The sequence below is a fragment of the Panthera tigris genome, chromosome D4, assembly GCF_018350195.1.
Source record: "Panthera tigris isolate Pti1 chromosome D4, P.tigris_Pti1_mat1.1, whole genome shotgun sequence".
In the NCBI taxonomy this organism is placed as follows: Eukaryota; Metazoa; Chordata; class Mammalia; order Carnivora; family Felidae; genus Panthera; species Panthera tigris.
The window spans coordinates 59,492,473-59,508,084 of record NC_056672.1 but is presented as its reverse complement, the minus strand read 5'-3'; the positions used below and the strand labels follow the sequence as shown (position 1 = coordinate 59,508,084).

Genomic DNA, 15,612 nt, shown 5'->3' with positions numbered 1-15,612 from the left:
ACTCACCCCGCTTCTCTGACCTCAGTTCCTCCTTCGCTTATGTTTCACTCCCTCCACTCCACCCAGCCTGTCCTCCTTGCTGTCCCTCAAACATGCCTGGGACAGCCTCACATCAGGACTTTGGCACTTGCCATTCCCTCTGTCTGGGAAGTCCTGTCCCAGGGGGCTACACAGCTCACTGCCTCAGCTCCTTCAGGTATTTGCTCAAAGGTCACCTTCTCAGCAAGGTCTTCCCTGGACACCCTAGTCCAAATCAGAACTGTTATGCCAGCTGCCCAATATTCCCTACACCCCTTCCCTACTGTATTTCACTCCTTAGCACTTATCACCACCCAAGATTCTTTAATCTTACCACCTGCTTCCCCAGCATGACTATAAACTCCATGAAAGCCAGGATGTGTAAGGTTTTGTTCACTACTGAATCTCTAGTGCCTCGCCCACAAGAACTCAATAAATACTGAGTGAACAAATGCCACGTGCTCCATCCACCTAATACTCCTTTTCTCTCCTACTTACTAAAATATAGCATAATGCATGTGAGGCTATTAAAGGACTCATCTTTAATTTACTTTATTAAAAAATGACTTGCAAATTTTCATGATTGTTATGAACTGGCTGAGAGAGCCAACTGCATCACCAGGCTGTGGTTGAGAACCATCAGGTAGATTACCCCGGGGCCTTTCCACTCTGAGCCAGCACTCTCAGTGAGCAAGCCCAGGTCAGGGACACAGTGTTATGGTAAGAAGTCCACACATCCCTATGAGCAGGAGGCACTGCTTGAATACTGGCAAGTGTCTCATGCTTACGTGTATTCCTGTTTCCCAAACAGTGTGCGTATACTGTTGGGATTCACAAACACAAATCGATACTGAATTCACAGCAGCACTTAGTAGTTACATGCTTTATCAGCCAATGGTAGAAGCCTAACTACTAGTAGGCAAAGTTCCACAAAGTTTTTTAAAACATTAAAAAAAAAAAAAAAAAAAAAAAAGACCTTATACTTGGCAGGACTGGGAAGCAAGGCTTGACCACATGGCTGCAATCCAAATTAAGTATCTTTATCCTGCCCTTCCACTCCCCACCCCGCCTTTTTTTTCCTTTACATATGCTATTTTCATGGAACACTATGATTCTCTATTTGCAAAAAAAAAACTTTTTTGAGGGAGAAGTAGTCCCTGGGCTGAGACTGAACATCTCAAAGCTGGTGAGAGGCATTTAAGCACAGTAAAGCCTGGGAGGGAAAATGTGACTATTCATCTTGTTCAGATGTAGGTCATATTCTCATGCTTGTCAATTTCTTCCAGTTGGATTTGCAACTCCTACATTAGCAATGCTACTTTAGGCAATGAACAAAAAGAAAGTTACAACTAAAGCTTTAAAGGGATGCCTGGGTGGCTCAGACACTTGAGCTTCTGACTCCTGATTTTGGCTCAGGTCATGATCCCAAGGTCATGGGATGGAGCCCAGAGATGAGCCCCCTGTCCGGCTCCAGGCTGAGCGTGGAGCCTCCTTGAGAGTCTTTGTCTCTCCCTCTTCCCCTCTCCCCTGCTTGCATGCTCTCTCTAAAAAAATCTTTAAAGAAATCATTATTTTCTAATCTGTATTGCCTTAGCAAGACCGTGTGAGTGGGGGAGAGGCAGAGAGAGAGACAGAGGATTCCAAGCAGGCTCCATGCTGCCAGCACAAGCCCAGTGTGGACCTCGAACTCACAAAACCATGAGATCACGACCTGAGCTGAAAGCGAGAATTGGATGCTTAACTGACTGAACCACCCAGGTGCCCCTAAAATGCTCTAAAATTTAATTCCATGATTATCATGGAATTTTTCAAGATTTTCTATAGATGGCAAATTACACTTAAGAATTTTTTGTAAAAAGCACACAAGAATACTTTCCTCTATAAAAATTAAGTTTATTATCTTTGATGTCATCCATTAGAAGCACAAAAGGAAGTTGATGGGAATTTCAACTGTGCCTCAATGACAGGATTTTTTAGGTATCCTCCCCCCAAAAGATTAAGTTTGCAAGTTTCCTAAAGTGGCTCCCTAAATTTTTAAAGCTGCCATTTTGATCTTCCAACTCTCTTTCCCCTTTTATTTCTACTCTCTGAAAGCGTTGTGAGAAATATAATTTCTAGTTTAAAAAAACTCAAATTACTTTTATTTTGAGAATGTTATGCAAGCCCTGGTGACTAAGTTAGGCTAGGTTGGGAGAAATAAGGTTGGTTATCTCTGTTTTAGACCACAGCTTCTCAAGTTAAAATTCTTAAGGGTTTCCTTAGACAATACAGGGTCTGCTTGAGCTGAATAAGAATCATAAACACCAGAGTAAAGTGGAGTTATGTCTGGGGAATTATTTAATCAGAGTATGTTTAATTTCAAAAACTGACCAAGATCAGCTAGCAAAGACCTCAGGGGGAAGAAAATGGCCACAATGTGGGGTGTCTGGGTGGCTCAGTTGGTTAAGCGTCCAACTTTGGCTCAGGCCATGATCTCGCGGTTTGTGGGCCCGAGCCCTGTGTCAGGCTCTGTGCTGAGAGCTGAGAGCCTGGAGCCTGCTTCGGATTCTGTGTCTCCCTCTCTCTCTCTGCCCCTCCCCCACTCATGCTCTGTCTCTCTCTGTCTCAAAAATAAACATTAAAAAAAATTTTTTTTTTAAAGAAAATGGCCACAATGTGTCACAACAAATTGCACTTTCCTCGCTTCTCTTCCAAATGACAAGCATCAAAAGTGGTCACCTGTACTTACCATGGTACTTGGCATTCAAAAGTTACCTGCATTTCCTGGAAGCATGGTGCGGATGGAAGACTACCTATGAATATATGCATTAAATGGCCAAAAGTAAAATGAGCATTGGCATATTGGAGAAATTTTTAGAACCACATTAAATTTGAAACATCGGAATTTTCCAAAGATTTTCTTATTTGCCTCATTAACATACTTATGAACTGGAAAGCTTGCAAAGAAAGCCACTGGATCTCCTCCAAGATTCCTCACTTAACTAGTAGGCAAAAAGTTACTTACTACTTTGGCAAAGGCTCACAGAGCAGAGATTCCCTGCTAGACTACAATCCCACAATGTCCCCACATCCCGCCTGGCTTAGGAAAGCAGCATAGGATGGAGGTCCGACTTCACAGTGGGGAGCCGAGAGAAGCATGGAATGCTGGTGAGCACCTTCAGACCATCTCCTCTAAACCCTTCCGTTTAAAAATGAGGAAACTGAGGCCCAGGGTAATTATTCCAGGTTTCATATACCTTTATGGCCAGAACCACAACAAGAACCCAGGGCTTCTGGTTCCCACAACTAGGGCTTCCTTTTAGACAGCTACTCCAAATGTAGAGTTGGCTTCTGAAAGTAAATTGGACTTATGGAATACTGACTTCGTGATCAGCCCTTAACTGATCATCTGGCATGAAACAGGGATCTGCCACGTTCTGATTTAAGGGTGTGCACCCAAATCTGAAAGCATCTCTCACTGCTGCAAATATTCAGTGGTGGCGATTGACATCTCATTTTATCCTTTCATTCTGTCCTTTTTCTTTTCCTTACACAATAAATCACAGTATCCCAAAGTGTTAACAATGTATAAGAAATGGGGCAAGGAATAGGGGAAAGTAATGACCAACCTTAACAAAGAGATATTTAGAGGCACCTGGTCATGATCTCTCAGTTTATGGGATTGAGCCCCACATAGGGCTCTGTGCTGACAGCATGGAGCCTGCTTGGGATTCTCCCTCTCTCTGCCTCTCACCTAATCTCTCTCGCTCTCTCTCAAAATAAATAAACGTTTAAAAAAAATTATCTTCCTTTAAAAAGAAAAAAAGAGAGAGATTTACGTAATTGAAATAGCCTGAAATAATTCTCACACTCAAAACTGTATTTTGGAAACTCACAGCTTTTCTCTTTAATACACCTGGTAATCATCCTGAGAAAGTCTTACTCAGAAGAAGGTGGCTTCTGTGTCCTCTAGATACAGCCTTTACCACCAACCCTCTGTGACTCAATCATTTGCATGTTATCGCTTTCCCATTGCCTGACTTTCCTCACTCCCTACACCCAAAGACCTTTAGCCCAGCTGCTCTGGCTCTCACCTGTGCTTTCTCATCTTTAAGTTTCTCTTTTCTTAACTATTTTCAACTGTACTGTTTGGCTCATCTTCCTCAATGCATTTTTCATGTCATAAATTTGAGCTGCAAAGTGGCACTAAACCCCAAAATATATCTGAAGAATTATTAGGGTAAACTGAAATCACCAAGTAATCTCTCTTACCTTCTTGGGCAGCCACTCAATTTTTAGTATCTCCTCAGGGCATATACTTCTGGTAACTGGCTGTCCTTTTACTTTAAGACAATATTAAAAAAAAAAAAAGTTCATTTGTTTGTTTTTGAGAGAGAGAGAGAGTGACAGACAGAAAGGGAGAATCCCAAGCAGGCTCCATGCTGTCAGTGCAGAGTCCAACGCAGGGCTCAATGTTATGAACCGTGAGATCATGACCTGAGCCGAAATCAAGAGTCAGATGCTCAACCGACTCAACCACCCAGGTGCCCCTTGAAGACACTATTTTAACATGCCAAGGCCTAAAAGTTCAGAACGTCCGTGCTGAAAAAATTTTAGACATCATCTAGTTTATCCCAAACCCCTCATCTTATAATAAATTGAGGCTAAGAGAGGGAAGGTTTTGGTCTAAGACCCTTCCCAGATGATTTCTCATCTTGCAACATGTTAACATGTTCTCTTTTCTTTCCAATTACAGTATAGTCTACTTGTTACCACCTGAATTAGTTACTCCTTTACCAACTCTTTCAAAAGGAAAGATAGTAATTAATGCCTTCAGGTGGTGATCTACCCCACAGGGTATCTTTAGGGAACAGGGTTTTTACTATTACTATTATTATTATTATTATTATTATTATTATTATTATTTCAAGCTCTAAAGTGTACATGCATTACTAACTACATATTATGAATAATAAGTAAGGGCCTTCCATAAATCTACATATTAGTGAAAAAAACTCTGGAGATAATAAAGTGACCTAGTTAGGATTTGGGGTCTTAAGCCCAGTCTGCTACTAATTAGCTATGATCCTTTGAGTGAGTCACTTCAGGTCTCTTTTTTTCACATGGATGGGTGATAAGGAAGATGGACAAGATCTGTGATTCTCAACTTTCTTTCTTTTTTTTTTTTTTTTTTTTTTTAATATATGAAATTTACTGTCAAATTGGTTTCCATACAACACCCAGTGCTCATCCCAAAAGTGATTCTCAACTTTCAAGTTCTGAGATGAGATCCAAAGATCTAAAGGAAATCACAGGTTTGCTTCCTCCTGACACAGCTGCACAGCTAAAATATTGAGTATGTTTGCAAGTCACTAGGTATTTCATGCCGACCAGAAGCTCTCATTGGCATGTATACACATCTCAGCTAAATTACTTTTGGTTTAAGAAAAAATGTAAAAACACACACACACATTTGGCCCACTGAAGAAATAATAAAAAGAATGAAGCTTTCAAAAGCACAAATATGGGAGTAGAGGGCAGAGAAAAAAGTTTTGCACAAAGAAAAAGCAATTCACATAAATATGAAATTAGATTTCACTCAAGTACCAAGGAATTTCTGTCCTTCCTGTATTCATCCGCTGATCCTGAAAATGCCCAGATGCAAAGCACTCTGTCAAATCTCAGTTCTTGAAAAGAGCGCTTGATCAAACACAGAATAGGCACTTAAGAGTTGGATTATAAAGTATTTTCCTTTACATTCATACCAAGTCTCCAACAAGATTCTATTGCACAGAGAATTTAAAGAGAAGTCCTTCAAGGAGTTTAAATGTCTTGGTACAAAACACAGTAGTTCATTCAGCCGTGTTCAACCAATACACTTAAAAGGGCATTAGCAGGGATTATGTTCCATCTCCAATCTACAGGGACTGAAATCTGAAGGCACTGCCAACTGCTGCCTCACCGTCTCACTGTGCTTAACTAGCAAAGAGGAAATCTGTGTGCCACCAAAGGGCCCTGGGCCGAGGCACAGGAGATGTGAATTCTAATCCAGCTGGCCCCAGGAGCAATTCCCTGCACAGAGCACAGTGCTTTGCCTGTAACTGATGCTCCGAAATGTCAACTAAGTGGAAATGCAAAAATCCCCACCAAGTGCCCATGAATATTATACAGAGAATTTAAAGATGCCTCCAAGAAACTGAAATCCAGTTAGGTAAAATATAGGAACTTTGGTGTAAGGAAAAGAACTAACGTGTCTCGACCATTATAATAAATCAAAGGATTTACAGTAGTTACCTCACAAAAGCTTTGTGGAGTAAGTTAAACATTTCCATTTGATAATACAGAAAACCAGGCTCAAAGAAAGTAGTTTATTCACCATCCACAATTAGTAAGAGGAGAAGCCCAGATTTCCAACCCAGGTCTGCAAAGCCCACAGTTTGCAGTATGCAACGCCTACACATCAAGGCAGCCCAGGATGAGTTAGAAATTCGGGTCTAAGTTTCACTCTTGTCTCTAAGTTGTTTTATACCACTAGACAGAACACTTGTTCTGCAATTTTCCCACCGCACCATGGGACGTAGCGGGGCGGGGCGGTGACCTAGATCAGTAGTTTGTTTTGTTTTGTAAGGCGGTCATCAGAATCCTTTGGGGCCAGGACTTTTTTCTAATATAGGCATACGCCTTTCTTGCTCTTTGAAACTATGTGGGACTGGTACGCTTCAGTTGTAACTGGAAATGCATTACACCCCGCAAACGGAACGGAGCAGAAAAGTTGTGCGGGCCCCAATCCCCCTCCCGTTAACTTGAGGCTGAGCACCTGACCCTGCAGGATTCGTGTTTCCTTTTAGCTTAGAGCTGTGTGCCGGCCCCGGGGCTCCCGGTCTGAGAGCAATGTATAGTATGCGCGTCCTGCATTACCTGAGCGGCCTGCAGGGGCTGGTCTGTAGAGAGAGGCCCGTGCCTTTGAGGGGCTTAACGCTCACCGTGTAACATACCGAGCTCAAACAGCCGGCGGCTCTGATATGCCCTGCTCCGGAGGGGCGGCAGTGGAACCACTTCCTGGTCAGCGTCTCCCGCCCTTCGTCCACACCCCTACTGCTGCATTTCCCCCGCTGCACTGACTTGCCCGGCGGCAGGAGGGTCTGTCAGGCTCCCGGGCGGACGCCCAGCCCGTCACCAAGCGGCCGGGGGAGGGGTCCGATCAGAGATTTAAAACAACGCTCTGGAACTCCGACTCCCCGCCCCCCCTGCGGGGCATCTCCTGCGGCTGCCTGGAAGAGGCCCCGGGCCCGTTCCAGTCCCGTCCGGGCCACTGTCCCTCCAGTGACCCAGGTGCGCCGCGCCCGCCCGAAACCCCGTCTGACGCCGCCCGGCACCTGTCGCGCCCGCAGCGGCAAACCCTGCGCTCACCTCGTCCCGGGGGCCCACGGCCCGTCCCCGCGCCTCTGGGCCCAGCTCCCGCCGCCGTCTCCGCCAGGCCCACAGCCGCGGCCGCCGCCCACTTTCGGTTTCCCCGCACGGCCAGAGCCGCAGCCACGGCTCGGGATTCACCTCAAGCCCCCGCCCCGCCCCGCCCCGCTCTGCCCCGCCCCGCTCCGCCCCGCCCCGAAGGCAGCCCGGCCTCGGCTCTGCGCACGCGCGGGCTCTCCGGCCGCGTCGGCCCACGCCGGCGTCCGCGCGTGGGGAGGGAAACCGATGCCGCCTAGCGGTTTCTGCGCGTGCCCACGCACGGGCCGACGGCGGAAGAAGACTGCGGGGAAGGTTCAGGCGCGCCTCCCCGTGGACAACGCAAGTACCCGCGGCCTGGCCCGGCCGGGACCCGGCACTTCACACCCAGCAGGACCTCACCAGCAGTTAACACGCTCTTGTATGCTTGCTTCACGCCCAAGTCAGACGTTTCAGTCAACTCTTGCTCATTCTTTTGGTTAACAGGAACAGTTACTTTTAACCCTCCCAGACGTCCACCTGGTCCGCTCATTTCCTTTAGGTTTTTCCGAAGCGTCACCTTTTCGAAGAAGGTGCTACTTTAAAAAAATGTCAATCTGCTTCCCGGAGTTTCTCACTTCTCAGCTTTCTCTCTCTTGAGCGCACTGTATGTATTTTACTTATCATGTCCTCGAATTAAGCTCTGTGAGCACAGGAATCTTTGTCATGCTCCCTAACCTATTCCTGGAGCCTAGGATTGTGCCTGGCACATAAGGGTTAAATAAATATTTGTCGAATTCATTCCTTCATTCATTATAAAATTATTGAACATCTAATATTCATTCACTTATTTCTTGTGCACATTAATTCTACCAACATATATTGGGCGTGTCGGTTTGTATTCCTTAAACCAACATTGAACACTTCTCTGCACTTATTCTATAAGCATTCACTGAGGTCTGCTGTTTTTTCGAGGAGTATATATTTTTACAGCTCTATTGAGGCATACTGTAAACGGCACATTTAGAATGTACAATTTGATGTTTTCACATATGTATACAGCTGTGAAACCATCACTGCCATAAACATAACAGCACACCATCACCTCCAAAAAGTTTTCCCTGGGTCACTTTTATAATCCTCATCTCTTGTGCCTCTCTGTCCCTTGCCCCTTCAACTGCTGATCTGCTCTCTGTCACTATGGATTAGTTTGCTTTTTCTAGAGTTTTATATAAATGGAATCATACAGTATGTGCTGTCTTTTTTGGTAGGGGTCAGGAGGAAGGTCCATTTTTTTTCACTCAATGTAAACACGTTGAGATTCATCCATGTTGTTTTGTGTAACAGTAGTTCGTATCTTTTTATTGCTGAGTAGTATCCCATTGTATGGGGGTACTAAACCTACCATATGACCCAGCAATTCCATTTACCCAAAGTTTGCCCAAGAGAAATGAGAGCATATGTCTACACAAAGACCTAGACAAGAATATTCATAGCAGCCTTGTTTACAATAGCCAAAAATAGAAAAAAAACAATACCCACTGGTAGTTGAATGGACAATCAATTAGTACATATTGAACACCTGCTGTTACATAACAAACTTTCATGGAATGCCTACTCTGCTAAGGCACAAGCCTATGCTTGAGGAGCATTTTAAAAATTATTTCTTATTTATTTATTTCCTTACTTATTTAATAAACTGCACATCCAGCATGGAGCTCAAACTTATGACCCTGAGATCAAGAGTCACGTGCTCTACCAACTGAACCAGCCAGGCAAGCACCCTTGAGGGTCTTTTGATTCAGTGAAAAGAGATAGCAAGCAATGAAAAGGTTGGCTGAAAGTAGATCACAGAAGGCCCTATTGCCCATGCACAGAAGTTTGGGCTTTTCCCCAAAGGCAATGGGGAACCGTTCAAAATCTCCTTTGAATGCTGTTCTCTTTTATACTCCCACATCTAGTCCCTAACTAAATCTGCCCAAATGTCTCTCCCCGGCACTTCTCTTCATCCCTGCTACTGTATTTCAGTCTATTTAGGATCTCTCTCCCTTGCAATCTGCTCCAAACACTGCAGTGGGTTTAATAGACCTAAAATATAGCCAGACCCAGTTTGGACTCTGCAGTGCTCATGACATCTTCTGACTCCACATTTATGATAGGAAAGATGTAAAAAGCAGCTCCCAGTGGAAAGAGTGCCACTGGAGAAGAAAATTAGGAAAAACTCCAGAGTCCAACATGCAAAGTAAATCATAAAAGCAATGTATGTTGACCTCAAGTCTGAGATTCTTCATCCTTTCAAAGGGATTCTATGGACTGTACTGTATAGAAAGACAAATGACGTTCTGCAGCTAGTTTTTTTTAAAAAAACTGATTTTGGGGGGCACCTGGGTGGCTCAGTCGGTTAAGCATCTGACTTAGGCTCAGGTCATGATCTCACGGTTCATGGATTCCAGCCCCCTGTCAGGCTCTGTGCTGACAGCTCAGAGCCTGGAGCCTGCTTCAGATTCTGTGTCTCCCTCTCTCTCTGCCCTTCCCCCATTCATGCTCTGTCTCTGTCTCTCTCTTTCTCTGTCTAAAAAATAAACATTAAAAAAAATTTTAAATCAGATTTTTGATGAATAGTTTACGTATAATAATAATAATACATATTTTAAATGTATGGTTTGGTAAATTTTGACAAATGTATTCAATCGTGTGTCCACCACCACAATCAAGATCTAGAACTAATTCATCATTTCAGAAATTTCCCCTGTGCCTCTTTAGAGTTAATTTCTTCCCCCTACCACCAGCCCTTGGCAGGCATTGATCTATTTTCTGTTACTAGAGCTTTGCCTTCTCTAGAATGTCATATAAATGGAATCATACAGTATGGAGTCTTTGTGACTGCCTTCCTTCACTTAGCAGAATGCTTTTGAGAGTCACCCACGTTGCCACATCTATCAGTAGTCTGTTTCCTTTTATTGCAGAGTAGATACCATCACCGGTATGGATATGTCACAATTTGTTTATTCACATTTGATACATGTTTGTGTTATTTCCAGTTTGGGGCTATTGTGAATAAAACAGCTGTAAACAATCACATACAGGTCTTTGTGTGGTCATATAGTTGTCTTGCATAAAGACTTAGGAGTAGAGTTGTTGGTTGCAGAATATGTGTATGACTATAAGACACTATCAAATTGTTTTCTAAAATGGCTGCATCATTTTGTTCTCCCTCCTCCCACCTGCCAGCAGTGTATGACAGGTCCAGTTGCTCTAAATCTTCTCCAGTCCTTGCAATTGTCAGTCATTTTAAGTTTAGTCATTTTAGCAGATGTATACAGATATCACATTGAGGTTTTTTAATTTGCATTTCCCCATGACTAATGATATTGAGCATATTTTCATGTGTTCACTGGCCCTTCATATATGTTCTTGGGTAAAGTGTCCATTCTGCAGGTAGATTTTTGGCTAAGACATACCAGGAGGTTCTCAGAAGTCCATGGAAAGCTGACATAGCAAGGACAGGTTAGGAAGTTTGTTAACTTTCTTTGGAAATGGCCCCAAACCCAGGGAATTCAAGAATTAACTCCCATGCCCTAGATATATAATTGCATTTCAGGGAAATCGGAGATGATATCAAAGGATGACAAAAACTGGTTATTCTTCTGACACAATGGCTCTTGCCTCTTGTGGGATAGGAGGTCAGAATATGGGAGAGTAACACATGGATACGAAATTTGGCATATGATGTCAGAGAAGATTTTGGGGGCACCTTAAGTCCCACTAGGAACCTGTATTAAAAACTGCCTTAGATGAGGGCATATATTCTGAGGCCAAAGAACGGAGTTTTCAGAATGAACAAGACTGAGGTGGAAGGTATTCTCTCTCAGCAAAAGCCCAAGCTCATCTTTGGATGACTGGAGTCAGGGCCAGGAGCATCTGTGTCTCTCTTTCAGGAGAGGCAGGAACACTTCCCATCCTCAAGGGCTGTTGAGAGGTTGTGATCTGCTCGGATGGCTTTTGAGTGTAGGCAAGACAGATAGTAGGGGGACCAAGACCAGCTGGCCAGTGGGCAACAGCCTGGCAAGTAATCTGTGCCCATCCAAATACTTCCGAGAGGTTGTCATGGGAAAGGAGTGCTAATCAAGGCCCAGGCATAAGAAAGGAAGATGGCTTTATTGCCACCTTATCCTGGGCTGAGAAAGGTGGGAATATGTCCAGTGCGAAATGTCCACCTAAAGCCCTTCATGCATTTTTGTCTACACCTGGGGAGCCTGTTTGGAGAGAGCCACACTGGACACAAACACCAAAACACCCGTACAAGGCAGACAAGACCAAAGCCACTGGTTGAGGTGCATCTCTGTCTTTCCCTCCTTCCCTTCTCTCAGTCCAGCAAGCACCACTTAGGAAGAAGGGGAGACAGCAACCACATTCCAAGAGCACGCCTGTAGCTCATTTTGTTTTTATCTCACCTGATGGGGTTTCTGGCATTTGCAATGCGGTCTAAGAAAGAGATACTCCCAACCCTCCCTCACAGGGTCTCTCTGACGTTTCTGCTGTGGTGGGCAGTTCTTCCACTCTTCAAACTTTGGAGTGGCAATTTTAGACACCCCAGTTGTCCCCATTTCACTTCCCATCTGACCTCATCTGCCTCTTCTCTAGATTGTCTCCTATGAGGAAACCCAATCCCAAACTCTCATTTCTATCTCTTTGCCTACCACCAGATGAGCTGCAGGGACTTGGCTGTGGCATTATTTGGGGTCTTCATTAATTCCTCTCCTGGGAAATCTTCCTTGAAGCCCCACCCAAAAGTGACCTGCTCCCTTAGTGGAGCTCCTGTAGCACCTTGTCTGTCCCTCAAAAATGTTTACAGTAGGGGAGGATGTAGGAGATGGTCCCAGGTCTCATCTTCCTTGTGAACAACTTGAAAAGACTTATATTGTATTCATCTTTTTTCCTCTGAGTTATTTAATTGCAAATAATTTTAGCAATGATAATTCTAAGTCCTTCTTAAAGCTGAACAACACGTTCAAAGTTACATACGTGGACTAAGTCCAGCTTCACCTCACCTTTTTGCTTACATAAGGCCAGGAAAAATAGATGCATAACAAATGGAATCTTTGGACAAATCTACTTTTAATCGTTAACATCATGATCACACCCTCTCCTGTCAGCTATTGCCTCACCAACAAATGCAGAGGAATTTCTAGACAATTGCGTTTGTTTTAACTGAGTAAGGAGAAACAAAACAAAACAAAACAAAACACTGAAGGGAGAGATTGCTGGGGCGCTGCTGAAATCCAGGCCCTGGTAAAGCTGAGGATGTGCTGATCAAGCAAAACTCCCTAATCTGCCCACAAAGGCCTCCAAGGTGAGTCAGCTGAAAGGGGTTAATCCCCAGAAGGGACTGATCCCTAAAGCTGTAGAGGCCACCCAGCCACTGAACACTGGAAAACAGGGGATAACGAAAGCTTAAAGCCACATTGTGTAGAGCAAGGTCATAGGACCAACGGGGGAGGGTCTTGGCTCTCTAAGAGATGGCCTCTGCCCCTCTAGAGCTGTGGCTCATTTGCACAGCCCAGCCCTGGGCAAGGCCCAGAGAGAAGGACAACTCCCAGGATGCAGATATTAACTTGGCAGCAGGTTAAGGACCCAGATGTGGGGTAGGGCATGGAGGTGGGGTAACTAATACTTTAAGCAAGGCAAGCAACTATAGCATTACTGATTCTGTAACAATCAATAAACAGACTGGTACAAAAATTATACTGCAGTAGATGCTAGGGGTGAGGAAGGAAGGAGGCAAAGAGAAGGAACCACGTAAGTCTACGGCTTAGTATAGCTTAGCTGATCCTGAAATCAAAAATGCAGACAGTATTCAAGAAAATGTGGTTTCAGAGCCCCCTGACTGGTATAGTTGTTAGAGCATGTGACTCTTGATCTTAGTGTCATGAGTTTGAGCCCCATATTGGGGGTAGAGATTACATAGAAAAATAATATCTTTTTTAAAAATGTGTGTTCAGATTCAAAGTGTAATACTCTGGGAGGATCATTGCCACTTAGTTGTTTGACCTTGAATAAACCAAAATCTTTTGTTAGATTCCCTTTAAGTGGCAAAATTAACCCAGTAAGTAGCAAAAGAGACTTCACTAGAGGCTTTTTGGACAATTCCCATTCTTTAGTGGGTCTCCATGAGAGCAACATCATTCCCCCCCCCCCCCAGGGCACGTTGGACATTTGTGAGGTTAATTTAGGTTTTCACAGTGATGGGGGGCACCTCCTCAGATTTAGTGGGCTTGGCTGGTTGCTTTTTGTCCTGCTGCCAGCAGAACAGCTCCCCGATATCCAAGGAGTTCCCTTTGTCCCAACCAACATGTGACTGTCTTGCCAGTCATTCATGTAGCTGAAAAGCCTCTGATGTATAAACACAAATAACTTTTTCGTAGTTTTATATATAACACGTTTTCCAAGTTATTTGATCTGTGAATTTCAGTTCAGGAAAGTAAAGGGAGGGGCTATAAAATATTCATTATAAAAGAGGGTGCTGGGGGCACCTGGGTGGCTCAGTCAGTTAAGCATCAAACTCTTGATTTTGGCTCAGGTCATGATCTCATGGTTTCATGAGTTTGAGCCCCACATTGGGCTCTGTGCTGAAAGCATGGAGCCTGCTTGGGAGTCTCCCTCTCTCCCTCTCTCTCTGCCCCTGCCCCGCTTGTGCTCTCTCTGTCTCTCTCAAAACAAATAAATAAACCTAAAAGAAAAAAGAGGGTGCTAGGTCAGATAGGGGTTGAGTGCTGCTTCTAGAAATCCCCCAACAGCCATTCTTACCCAAAGAGAAGCTGAACAAGACATTCTTGTTTACTCCAACAGACAGGGATGAATGCATGTCTTTATTAGAATTCTGCATCACCCCACTCCCAAATTACCTGATTTTCCCTAGCACTTACAACATGCTGAGGAGATTAAACACTGTTTTGAGAGTTCTTCCTGGAGTTCACTTAGCCCATAAGTAGAAGAGATGGTCTTCTTTCCAATTCTCTCTTCATCCTCTTGCACTTAGCCTTTTCCATTTAAAACTGGAGCCCCTGCTCTCAGTAGCAACTTCCTTCAAACAGGGTGTTTTATATTTGCAATTAGAAAATTATAGCACCTTGGGGCACCTGGGTGGTTCAGTCTGTTGGGTGTCCGATTTCAGCTCAGGTCATGATCTCGCGGTTCATGAGTTCGAGTCCTGCGTTGGGCTCTGTGTTGACAGCTCAGAGCCTGGATCCTGCTTCCGATTCTGTGTCTCCCTCTCTCTCTGCCCCTCCCCTGCTCACACACTCTGTCTCTCAAAAATAAATAAACATTAAAAAAAAGAAAAAAAATTATAGTACCTGGAGGCTAGCTGTTGCCTAAGAAAGGAGCTAACAAGGTATTGGCCAGAGCAAGCCACCAGAGGAGATTTCCTCCAGATAAGTGGTTCTTAATATGAAAGTAACACAGTCTGCAAGCACTAACACAGCATTTCCCTCTCTTCGTGCAGTACATGTTCCAAAAAAATGGATTTGAAGGTTGATATGTATATATATCATATCTGAATATATATATGATATATATATGTGGTTGTGTATATATCATATATGAATATATATATGATATATATATGTGGTCCCTAATCAGAACGACTGCAGTGTTCTAGCGCTGGGAAATGCATAGAAAGTATAAAGACAAAGTAAACATCCCCCCCCCCATGAAAATCTCTAAGGCAAGCCATAGACCTGCATAATAGAGGTTAACAAATGGCTTGCACCAAATCCAGGTACCAATTTACTGGCTGACAATTGTTCAGAAAGAGACTTGATCTTTACTTTGCCATTCTATATCCATGGAATTTTTCTTTTCACGTCTCCAAATGTTTCCAGTCAATTCTTCCAATTTTCTTCTCTACACCCTTTCCATCCTGGGAAGGCACTGTGTTCACCTCCAAGCCTGGTGGACCCTGGGTGGTAAGGTGGAGAACAGGCTGGAGGAGTGTGACCTGATACTTCTCCAGATGCTTGCTGACAACAACAGGCCAGACAGACAGCCCTTACAGACTATTTGCAAAATATTGTTCCTCTGCACGGACCACCTCTGATCAGTGGGGAACTTCCCCTTGTGTATGAGCCCTGCCCTTATTGGGAAGGCAGCTATGAATGTCCAAATGCCATTTTGATCTAAAAACTCTCT

General features: G+C 44.0%; 1 protein-coding gene across 3 annotated transcripts in view; it reads right to left on the bottom strand.

The window, feature by feature from the left end:
• Positions 1-7,560, bottom strand: part of TDRD7 (tudor domain containing 7) — a 77,304-nt gene extending 69,744 nt beyond the window's left edge. Inside the window, exons 1-2 of one of the 3 annotated variants that reach the window (XM_042963650.1) lie at positions 7,408-7,560; positions 4,270-4,340 (exon numbers count right to left, since the gene is read on the bottom strand). The gene's annotated coding sequence lies outside the window, so the exon portion shown is untranslated. Of the gene's footprint in view, positions 1-4,269; positions 4,341-6,992; positions 7,190-7,407 lie in introns of those variants that run through there. The other 2 variants (XM_042963648.1, XM_042963649.1) reach the window with 2 other exon arrangements.
• Between the last annotated feature and the right edge of the window lie 8,052 nt (positions 7,561-15,612).